This window comes from Protopterus annectens, chromosome 7.part0 (assembly GCF_019279795.1).
Source record: "Protopterus annectens isolate FY-2018-M chromosome 7.part0, PAN1.0, whole genome shotgun sequence".
Classification (NCBI taxonomy): Eukaryota; Metazoa; Chordata; order Ceratodontiformes; family Protopteridae; genus Protopterus; species Protopterus annectens.
The window spans coordinates 722,665,915-722,678,225 of record NC_056739.1 but is presented as its reverse complement, the minus strand read 5'-3'; positions in this window follow the sequence as shown (position 1 = coordinate 722,678,225).

Here is a 12,311-nt window from a genome sequence, read left to right as displayed (position 1 = left end):
GGTTCATAATTAATAGATAAGTACTAGGTTAGATGTTAAAAAAATCAATTTTTTATTACTGGAACTTCCCCTCTGGCTGCTGTGAGTTCTTCCTGGCTGTAGCGTCTCTTTCTTCTTTCAATCTTCATACCTTCTAACTCTGCTCTTGACTAAAGGACCATCCCTGAGTGAAGACTAAGGACAACAGACAAATAACTCCAGCCTCCTCAGTTAAGAAGTAAAGCTATTTGCTGTCCTATATCAGAGCCCTGTACCTTGGGAAGCAATAAAGTACGTGTTTCCCCAACCAAATAGTAAAACTGATACTTTCTCAATTTGTTTTGTTATTCTTTCTATATGTATTAAAAGTTCTGCTACCTAGCCAGGTTACCCAGCAGCCTTACCCCTTCCTAGCCCTGCATTACTCGTTATCTTGCCCTTGCTAACCCATTCTATAACTGTAAAGTGCCCCTTCCTCCCTTGATAAAATAGCCAACTCTGTTCTCAGTCTCTCCCTCACCCCTGAATAACTCCTACACTCTTCTCTTTTCCTTCCAGGCCAGCTTTCTCCACTAGTCCTGCCTTATATTCTTACCCTTCTCTGTCCCCTGCTACATCTCCCAAGTACAGCTCTGCTGTACAAGACTGCCTATATACCTCTTAGTCTACTTGCTGCACTCCTCAACTTCTGCCCTTTTGCTTCCCCTCTTCTTCACCACCTCAGATAATCTTAACCAACACTCACCCTTACTTCCAGTAAGGTGAATTGCAGTAGCCTGCTGCTCACTGATTGTTCTCTCAGACTCTCTCATCCTTCCTGTCTGAACCCTGCAACTGTTTCTCCTATACTCTGCCTCTTGCTCTTGATACCTTTTCCACCCACCCACTGCCTCTTTTTTTCTTTTTCTTTTCTTTTTTCCCTCCACCTCTCATTACATACTTAAAAGTTACTCCCACTTGATTCCTGCTCACCTATCCCATTCTTCTCTGCCCCTTCTCACCTCTATCAGCCTGCACCTTGTTTCCCCTCCCCTTCCCTCATCACTTCCTTCACTAGTCTATTAATTCCCAAAGACCTGCGTGGCGCCATCTTTATTACTGGAACTTCCCCTCTGGCTGCTGTGAGTTCTTCCTGGCTGTAGCGTCTCTTTCTTCTTACAATGTAAGTGTTTGTACTGCTGTTTTTGTATTAAAAGCAACCTGTAATACTGTCAACTTACTGCTTGAATTCCTGCCTAGCCCGTTAAAGCACAATTAAGTTTCTAGGTCGCTATTTAATGATTATGGGCTGCTTTTCTTCAACTGTTGAAATAGTATCTTTTTGCTTACTGATGTGCATATTTGCTTGCTAAAAGACATTGCCTCGAAGTAACACACCAAATGATTGTCCTGCCTGATATATTGTAATTAGCGACTAAGTGTTCTGCATATACTGTTCAATTTGCCTTAGTCTCTGCATGTAGAGGTGCTTCTCATCTGTGCTTTCCTCGTGGAATCAATGCACGCTACTCTACTCCTGTTACACAGCGCTTGATATCTCACTTTCACTTTAGAAGGACAATTGTAATACTTTTTGTCTTTCAGTAGCTCGCTCAGCTTTTATGTTGATTTTAGCCTAAAATAACTTATTTTTACTCAGTGTGAGGAGGCCTGGGTTAATTTTTCCTGGAAAAAGCTCAATTTAAATCGCACACGCTTGGTTTTTCTTACTTTTTGCTCTCCACTTCCCGCCCAGCTGAGCAGACTTGCCTTCAGCATGCACTCTAGTTCCTATCTACATTTCCCCATAGCCCGAGGGTGCTCGCATCTCTAATCTGCCAGCGATAGATTGATTGGTCTGGAGACACTGGTGGTGTAAACAATACTTAGTACAAAAGCGCTCCCAACATTTCTGTTTATCCACCACCTCTTAATCAGCCTTAACCACTCTCTTACTCAGCCTTATAAGCAGTGAAAGTAAACATTTGCGGCTAATATAATATCACCGCTGTACACCAATACATCAGTACTATACGGCTGATATAAAAGCCATGCTGTTCTCTCCAATGCTTAAGTGGTGACTTAGCAGGAGAACTTGTAACCCTCCCAGATACACATACCAACAATAGGATGGTGTTCCACTATTTAAGGTAGATCTAGCAGGGTCGGCGTACTAACTACCAACAAGCATTGGGTGTGGATCGAGCCTGCACCTAGCCTCCCTTCTCAACCCGCTATTTTCCTACTACAGTACCTCTGAAGTAGCGTGGGTAGTATAGCTTATTTTTCCCTGTGTAGACAACTTACCTTAGGAGCCATCTTGGGTAAAGTGATTTATTATTTTTCTTTATTATTTCTTTTTTGTATTCTTATTTTATCTGCACAATTGCTCTACTGAATTATACACATTGTTGAAGCAGATATTTACAGTCCTTACCTGCTATAGCCTACTGCATTGAATATTGTGTTCTTGCCTATTCCTATAATTGCACATGCTAACAATATATGTGAACTATCCTGCTTTCTAACCTATTATTAGTATTAAATGTTAGTCTATTGACTGAATTTCTGCATTGCTGTGTTAACTTGAAGGCTGCTGCACTGAAATGAATGATGTGCTGTATATTTGTATTGACTGAAATGCCTATACCTTGCATCTAAATTAACCTGGTTTCTCCCTACTCTATCTCCTCTCTTTTCTCTCCAACCCCCTCAGCTTCATACCTTCTAACTCTGCTCTTGACTAAAGGACCATCCCCAAGTGAAGACTAAGGACAACAGGCAAATAACTCCAGCCTCCTCAATTAAGAAGTAAAGCTACTTGCTGTCCTATATCAGAGCCCTGTACCTTGGGAAGCAATAAAGTACGTGTTTCCCCAACCAAGTAGTAAAACTGATACTTTCTCAATTTGTTTTTGTTATTCTTTCTATATGTATTAAAAGTTCTGCTACCTAGCCAGGTTACCCAGCAGCCTTACCCCTTCCTAGCCCTGCATTACTCGTTATCTTGCCCTTGCTAACCCATTCTATAACTGTAAAGTGCCCCTTCCTCCCTTGATAAAATAGCCAACTCTGTTCACATTCTCTCCCTCACCCCTGAATAACTCCTACACTCTTCTCTTTTCCTTCCAGGCCAGCTCTCTCCACTAGTCCTGCCTTATATTCTCACCCTTCTCTGTCACCCTGCTACATGTCCCAAGTACAGCTCTGCTGTACAAGACTGCCTATATACCTCTTAGTCTACTTGCTGCACTCCTCAACTTCTGCCCTTTTGCTTCCCCTCTTCTTCACCACCTCAGATAATCTTAACCAACACTCACCCTTACTTCCAGTAAGGTGAATTGCAGTAGCCTGATGCGCACTGATAGTTCTCTCAGACTCTTTAATTCTACCTGTCTGAACCTGCTCCATTCGCCCTGCGGGCTCACTCCGCTCCCCTACCCTGCCCCCAAATCCCACCCGCCCCTAGCACTCCTACATTTATTCCTCAGTCTCTCCTCTGCCTTGTTCCAATTAACCAATTAGCTCTTCTCCCCGCCTTACAACTACACTTAATCCACCCAGTCTAAATTACCCAACTTCTGCCTCTCCTTTCCACTCCTCCTACCCACTCTCCTTAGTCTCCTCTCATACATATCCTCTATCACCTCTCTCTCAATACTCCTACTCCCCAAACATGTTATTACTTTATCCCTGCCTCCTTCATATAACTTCAGATAAACTACTTCTCTCCATACTTTCATTCCTCACCTCTAACATACTCTTTACTTCAATTGGCACTCCCTTCTCTCCCACTTTGTACAACCATGGTTTCCTCAATCCTCCAACAACTTAAAGTCCCCTGCTTCCTCCTTCTCTTTCTGATTCCTTTATGCTATATCACCTCTTACTCTTCCTTTGCTTATACAATTCCCCCAACAAAAATAACTTCTCCCTCAAACTTCCTTCACCATAACTCTTTCTCTCACTTCCATTCTATCTCTTCTTATCTTATCCCACCCAATCAACTTTATCTGTTCCACTATAAAATACTATCCACTACTGCTACTACATTTACACACAAATGAACCTTATATCCAACTAAACCCTCTATCTCTATACCAAACCAAAATTTCTTAGGTCTTTTCTACTCAATAATATATTCTTAGCTGGAGATATCCACCCCAATCCTGGGCCCATTCTCTTTGCCAACAATAATCACCCAACTCCTTCTCCCTCACCCCCAAACATATTAAATATCTTCACCTTGAACTCCCAAAGTCTCAATAACAAAGTCCACCTCTTCCAGGCCTGGTTAACCCACAACCAACCAGACATCTTAGCCATTTCAGAGACTTGGCTTAAACCCCATATCTCTGATTCAGAAATACTTCCCCCTGGATACCACATTATTAGAAATGACCGACCTATAAAAAAAGGTGGAGGCTCTGCCATAGTTTACTCTAAATCACTAACTGTAGTTCCCCTCCAAATTCCATTTCCTCAATTTGAAAATACTGAACTTACAACTGGACTACTGAAACTAAATAGACACAAAAATATCTGTATTATTGCCCTATATATCTCCCCTGGAAATAATATCCCCATCCTCGAAGACATTCTCCAATGGGCTTCTACTAAAGTTAACTACGAAACATACATATTAGGTGATGTAAATATCGACTGGAATAAAATTAACTCTCTCTCCCCCTCCCTTGCCATCAGCCTTTATAACTTCACTCAAACAATCCAGCATATAACTAGACCCAACAAAACTAATCCTCCAGGTTCCTCTATTGACTGGATCCTAGTCTCCAATCCAAACAAAATCACTAATTCTGGAACAATTCCAGACACCATTAGTGACCACCTCCCAGCCTTCATTCATCGCACTACCAACTCTTCCCCTCACCAACATCAATACATCCTAACTCGTAATCTTAGTAACTTCAACTCCACAACCTTCTCAAACCTATTCAAACAAATGAATTGGCAAGACCTTGGAACTCTCCCTCTTGATGCTGCTATCATCTACTTCAACTCTGTTTTCTTAGATACACTTAACTCTCTTGCCCCTATCAGAAATAAAAGGGTAAAAATAAATACAGCTCCTTGGTTATCTAAACATACTAAACAAATTATGCATCAAAGGGATAAACTATGGAAGCTGTTCCAAAACAATAAACTGCCCAACACCTTGCTCCAATATAAGCAACTACGTAACCAAGTAAAACAACTAACTACCAAGGACAAAAAATCCTATTACTCCAACCTCCAATCTAACAATAACAATAACCCCAAAAAATTCTGGAACTCTATAAACTCTCTCCTTAATCCCGGTTCCAAAAATAATCCCTGTCCTGACCCAAATAAATCTGACCAAGAACTATGCTCAGAATTTAACTCTTTCTTCTTACAAACAATATCTGACCTAAGACCTTCCCTACTAACATCCCTTCTGCTCCCCTTTATTCTCCTTCCAATTCCACCAATAACCCTCCCCTTAGATTTGAGCTAAACCTGTCTCTACTAACTTCATAAAAAAACTTCTATCTAAACTTAAACCCTGCTCTAATGCCCCTGACAATATTCCCTCCCCTTTCTAAAATGTGCTGCAGATGGGATAGCACTCCCAATCAGCATAATCATTAACATATCTATTAACAAATCTTACGTCCCCAAATTATGGCGCTCAGCTTATATCCTTCCATTGCACAAAGGAGGCAAGAACACCAACACCTCAAACTTTCACCCTATTGCTCTACTCTCACCTATCTCTAAAAATCTTAGAAAAGTGTGTCCACTCCCAACTTATGCCTTTTCTAACCAAGAACCATCTTCTAACACCTACCCAACATGGCTTTCGTTCTGGTCATAGCACTACTACTGCTCTATTATCCTACTTAGAAACTATCAATCAAGCCCGAGACTCAGGTCACCTGGTCTCTACTGTCTTGCTTGATCTCTCTAAAGCCTTCAACACTGTTTCTCATAATCATCTTCTCCTTCAACTATCAAACCTGCATCTATCTCCTAATTCTCTATCCTGGTTTTCTAGCTACTTATCTGATAGGTCTCAGGCAGTCAAATGGAAAAACTCCATCTCCTCCTTCCTACCCACCCCAACAGGTGTACCACAGGGATCCATCCTGGGACCCATGCTCTTTAATATTTTTATTAATAACTTTCATTCTGCTATCCCCGATGCCAAAATTATTCAATACGCAGACAATTCAACCGTAGTCTGCTCTGCCTCAAACATCTCTGAACTGCTTCTCAAAACCCAAGCTGCCTTCTCAACCACTGAAAACTGGATGCACAAAAAACACCTCTCCCTTAATGCTAACAAATCCAAAATTCTCCTCTTCTCCCCTAGAAAATCTTATTCCTTCGATAAAGACACTTTCAAAGTCCTTAGCAACTCTAAATCCACTATTGAAGTTGTTGCCTCTGCAAAACTCCTCGGTGTTACAGTTGACGAATTCCTAAAGTTTGACATACACATTCAACAAAATATTAAAAAAAAACATCAAAAACTAGGCATGCTATACAGGAATAATCACTTTCTCTCTCTCACCACCAGGCACACTCTGGCCACTACCTACCTTTTGCCCTCTTTACTTTATGGAGCCCCTCTCTTAACTAACTTGTCATACTCTATCACCTCCAAACTAGAAAGCTGCTATAACAAAATCTCTAAATTTGCCTCCAACTGTAAAAACTCCACCCATCATTGCCTTTCCCTTCAATCCCTAAATTGGCTAGAACTACCAAACTACCTAACCTATCTGCAGCTTACAACAGCACACAAACTTATATTTCGGCCATCTAACTGTCCTGCTCTAGCTAATATCCTTCCTTCCTACACCCCTAAGAGATCTCTCAGATCTGAACATCAAAATCTGATTGCTATCTACAAACCTAAAAGTCTTGCTGGCCAACTTCTCCTCTCTTTCACTATCGGTAAGGCTTGGAACTCTCTCCCTTCCTCTCTAAGAACAATATCAAACATTGAAAATTTCAAAACTCAGCTTTTCAAACATTTGTCCACTAAGTGGAAATGCTCCTGCTTTCACCCTACCTAAAACTATTCAAAAACTCACCAATATCCTACCTAGAGTGTAAAAAGGTGAGGCAGTCCTTTAGTCCACCCCAACTAAAAACTATCCAAGAACATATTCATACCACATAGAGTGCTCCATTGCACTCATAATGTCCCAACAACTTATCTTCATACCCCTTCATATAAATATTGTAAATAGATTTCTTAACTCTCTTCTCTATGTACTTATATAATGCATTTTCTCAAACTACTCTATAAGAATACCTTTACAAACGTATAACCTTCTAAGAATGTGCTTATGTGCTCAAATAATGCATTGTCTTAAATTACCCTATAAGAACAGCTTATAATTGTATAACCTTTTAGAAAAAAACTTAGTGAAGTTGCAGTTGACTTTGTTGTAATAATGAATGTTCCTATTGTACAAACTGGTCACCTCAATGTATCATTCATATTTTATATTTCTGTATTTTGTATTTGTACATTTGGAGCTTTTCTCCCCGGGCCTCCGCTGAAAACGGGTCCTCAGGGCCCAGTGGACTTCCCCGGTAATCAAACTGGAAATAAATAAATAAATAAATGTCCTAGAGGACCATTTTAAGCCCAGACAATTCTCCTTAGCAAGAATCAGACCCTATACCTCTAGTTTGTAATGTAACCACTTTAACCATTATAACAAACCCCAGTGAAAATGAGCATCTCTCCAAGAAACACTGTTTTCATGCTTTCTACTTGTTTACTTAGTACTAAAGGAACTTTTTTTTCTTTTTAAACACACCTATAATGTCCTCTGTTGCCTTCTCCTACAGAACTGCTGTGTTCCTTCTAATAAGTGAACTGAAAGGAACTTCCTCTATGCCAGGTCCTTTGGGGAACTTTAACAACAGGCCTACCACAGTGCTGTACCACTAAGTGGTGCTGCACTACAGTGGACTGACTCTGTTGCCTAGAGAAAATGCAAATGAGGCATTCCAGAGGAGTGGCGTATGCTAATTGGCCATGTGCTCTCCACCTGGAAATGCCTGCAGTAAGGTATTTAATGCAGCTGGGTGATTTGGAGAATTGCTCAGCTGCTTAAATTACCTTGGTCTCCCTTGTTAATGAACAATGCCAAACGCTATTGTTCAACCAATTGCGTTAGCAGTAAGAAGTATGAGTGGTATAAGGCGGAATGTGTGCGTGCGTGTGTGTGTGTGTGTGTGTGTGTGTGTGTGTGTTTGTCTGCATGGGAGGTCACAGTTAGGGATTTAGTTAGGGGATAGGGGATAGGTATGTAAGTGTGCGTGTGTGCATGAATGCGTGCCAGTGGTGGTGGGGGGGGGGCTGTCATACCTCCACACTTCCAAAGACTAACAAGCAAATCCTTCAACACTTGTGAGACACTTGCCAACAGGGATACACTTTTCATATCATACCTTAAAAGTGCTTAAAAATATATTAGAACAACAATTTGTAGCATGAAAGAATTCTCCCAGGAGAAACACCAGAAAACAGGAATAACTCTTTACATTGTGCCTTAAAGGCACGTATAATAATTCAAAGCCAGTGACCTTGGCATTCATGCACAGCCCTTTAGCACAGGATTAGCTCTCTGCACCACTACTGGGCACCAGGCATAGCCCTTACATATTCTATTCAGTCTTTGAAAAAAAAGTAAAGCAGAGAGATTCAAACTCTGCATCCTAGACACAGCAAGCAAGAGCCTTAACCCTCTGCACTAACCCAGGAGCTAGTATATGCAGGCATTTTTTACATAATAACAAGTATGACACTCTCTGAGGCAATAATTACTAATTACTATGGTATTTGTGTTATGAAAGACAGGGCATGCATAAGAGGCAACAGCAGGAATGGTCTGTTAAATTAGATGGGGGGTGTCCCTGTTGGAGGGAAGGTTTGGGACAAACTGGGAGGACCATTATAGGACACCAGGGAGGATTTTTAAACTATTATGTGGACTTATGCAAAAAGTTAATAGAGCAACAGGTCTAGCATCATGATGTGCTTTACAAACAGTAAGAAGAATGAAACTCTAAAGTCTGACATTATAGCAATAACCCACGCCTGGGTGTGGGTAATGCGGGATTTACCCATGGTTGGCATGGTTTGGTCCCGAGGGCAAAGCCCAAGGGACCAAACAAAGACAACCGTGGGTAAATCCCGCATTGCCCACACCCAGAAGTGGGTTATTGCTATTATACTATGACATTATTTAAGAAAAGAAACAATTACTTTTCTTAAATAATGGCATTGTATAATGCCTCTTTGCTGCCCTTCCGCAGCTGTCTGGCATCCGCGGCAGTTCTGATGTACTGCGCATGCCTACGCAGTACATCAGAGCTGTGGCCAAAAGCAGCGGAGAAAGCAAGATCTCAGTTGCTTTTTTACTGTTTTGCTATGTTAAATGGGTTTAACATAGTGAGACATCTTTAAAATAAGCAACGGAGATGTCCGTTGCTTATTTTAAAGCTGTCTCGCTATGTTAAACCCATTTAACATAGCGAAACAGTAAAAAGCAATGGAGATCTTGCTTTCTCCGTTGCTTTTTTTTTAAACCTGTCTCGCTATGTTAAATGGGTTTAACATAGCGAGACAGCTTTAAAATAAGCAACGGAGATCTCCGTTGCTTTTTTTTAAACCTGTGTCGCTATGTTAAACTCCTTTAACATAGCGAGACAGTGTTTTAAAAAAAGACTTATACTAATGGAAAAAGTCCGGGTGACCGGACCTTTTTCCATTAGTATAAGTCGATTTACAATGTGCACGCTGGCCAATCAGCATGCACGTTTTGGAATATTAATGGGGGGTCATGGTATAATACTGAATTTCTGACCCTGATGTAAGAGAGGCAGGTAAAAAAATGACAGGATAGATCAGAGCCATTCTATCAAATCAAGGATGGGTAAGAACTATGTCAGGGTGCGGTGTGTGTGTGTGTGTGTGTGTGTGTGTGTGTGTGTGTAGGAGAATGAATGGGGGTGCTTGTACCGACAAATTACATGGGCTGTCATTGTTAATTATTATCGGAAAGTGCTGATTTGTACTCACTGTAGTTAAGGATGACTCGGATACAAGTCTTTCCTCACTGTAACTAATTTGTCTCTGAATCAAATTTACCTACATTGTGGAAGCAGCTAATGTTGGCTGAAGCTTTCACCATAGGGATTGATGTCCTTTTGGAATCCGTGGGCTCATCATCTTTAAATCTTGTGGTGATCTCACTCTAAGTAAATTAAGTCAGCATTCAAGCATACCGATCTTTCTATTTTTAATGTTACACTGCTGGCTATCAGACATTTAGCAGTGCATAGCAGGTAATTTACATATAAGTCATGAAAATTCCATCTATAAAAGTAATTGTGAACATGTACTGCAGTGAAAAAAAGTACAGATTTCACCGATCCACCTAGAAAAATATATAAAGAAAATGAAACAAGTACAAATTTCACAGATGCACATAGAAAAAATATATAAAGAAAAAGAACGAGGTACACATTTCATAGATATAGCAAGAGAGAGACAGACAAACCAAATTTCACAGATACACCGAGAAAATATATAAAGAAAAAGAAACAAGTACATATTTCACAGATACACCTAGGAAAAATATTTAAAAAAACAAGAACAACTTTCAGAGATACACCTTGAAAATGCATGAAGAAAAAGAAATAGAAATGAGTACACATTTCACAGATATGCTTATAAAAATATATAAAGAAAAACGTATAAAATTCAAATATACTCCTGGAAAATTTTACAAAGAAAAAGAATCAAGTACAGATTTCACAAATACATTAAGAAAAATATATGAAGAAAAAGAAGCAAGTATAACATTTACATTTGCATATAGAAAATATATATAAATTGCTTAAATGACAAAACTTATTTTATAGTACAAAAAACATAAGATTTATGGAAGTATTCAACCGCTAATTTGTCTTTGAGAATTACTGTACGAAGTGTCAAGTAGCTAACCAGTGTTACTTCAAACTTACTTTAAGTTCATTAAAATAAATTGTTTATGATAATTTGTCCCTAAAAATAAGAAAATGAAACATTTCTGAAGAACTGGTTATTTCACAAAACCCTGGTGCTGATAACCAGAAAAAAAGTTGAAATTAAATTTGCCAGCACAATTGCTGTTTTTGTAATCATTTAAGACTGTTATCAGCTTGCATAGTTTAATAAAAAAATATAAAAGCACTTCATTTTATGATTAAACTTTTCTATTTTGAAATATAACTTTTTAATGAGATGAAGTATTATATGTGTGACAGGTGTAACTGATTTTAATTAAACAAAGAAAGTTTGAAAGCAATTTTTACTGCATGCATAAGTAACAAGTGCTTTTAGTATAAAAGCTCCTATCAACAAAATACACATCTCGAATCCTTGACAGCTATAAAGTATCTCGAATCCTTGGCAGCTATGAAGTATGATATTGGGGGTCCCCTACACTTGACCGTCACGCCACAAGGCCGACGCCCAAAAGACCGACACCAGAAGACCGACGACACAGATGATCAACAAGGTGAAATCCCAACAGCCGAAACACCGACATGGGCAACGTGTGAGTGCAACTTGGTAAATATGCAATAGTGAGGGATTTAGGGTTAGGGAGTGGACAGGTAAGTGTGCGATAGTGAGGGATTTAGGGTTAGGGTGCAGGAAACGTGAGTGTGCGGTAGTGTCGGGCTTAGGGTTAGGGTGCGGGTAAGGTAAGTGTGTGATAGTGATGGACTTTAGGTTTAGGGGTGGGTTAAGTGAGTTAGGGTTAGGGTGCGGGTAGGGTAAGTGTGCGATAGTGACGGACTTTAGGTTTAGGGGTGGGTTAAGTGAGTTAGGGTTAGGGTGCGGGTAGGGTAAGTGTGCGGTAGTGTCGGACCTTAGGGTTAGGGTTTGCATTAAGGTTAGCGCATATATAGTTGTGTGTAATGTGTAGTTTATGTTTTGTGTGTCGGTGTTATGGTGTTCAGTTTTGTGAGTTGTCGGTTTTGTGATTTGTCGGTCTTTTGGTGTTGGTGTTTTGGGTGTCAGCTTTGTGGCATGTCGGTGTAGTGTAGAGGATCTGATATTGGAAACACTCTAAATATAGACATGTTAGAATAGTCATTGTCCTGAGGTTTGCAATTGCAAGTGGTTACAAAAAGAGCCACTATACTTTTACTTTTATGCAAATGCAGTATTTGCAGGTTAATTACACTGAATAGGTGAATGCTAAAATGTTTTACAAAATGTTCACTTGTGGCAAAGTAATAAAGTAGCTGAAGCTAATTCTTAAGTATGTGCATAGTACTACACGAAAAAGTTA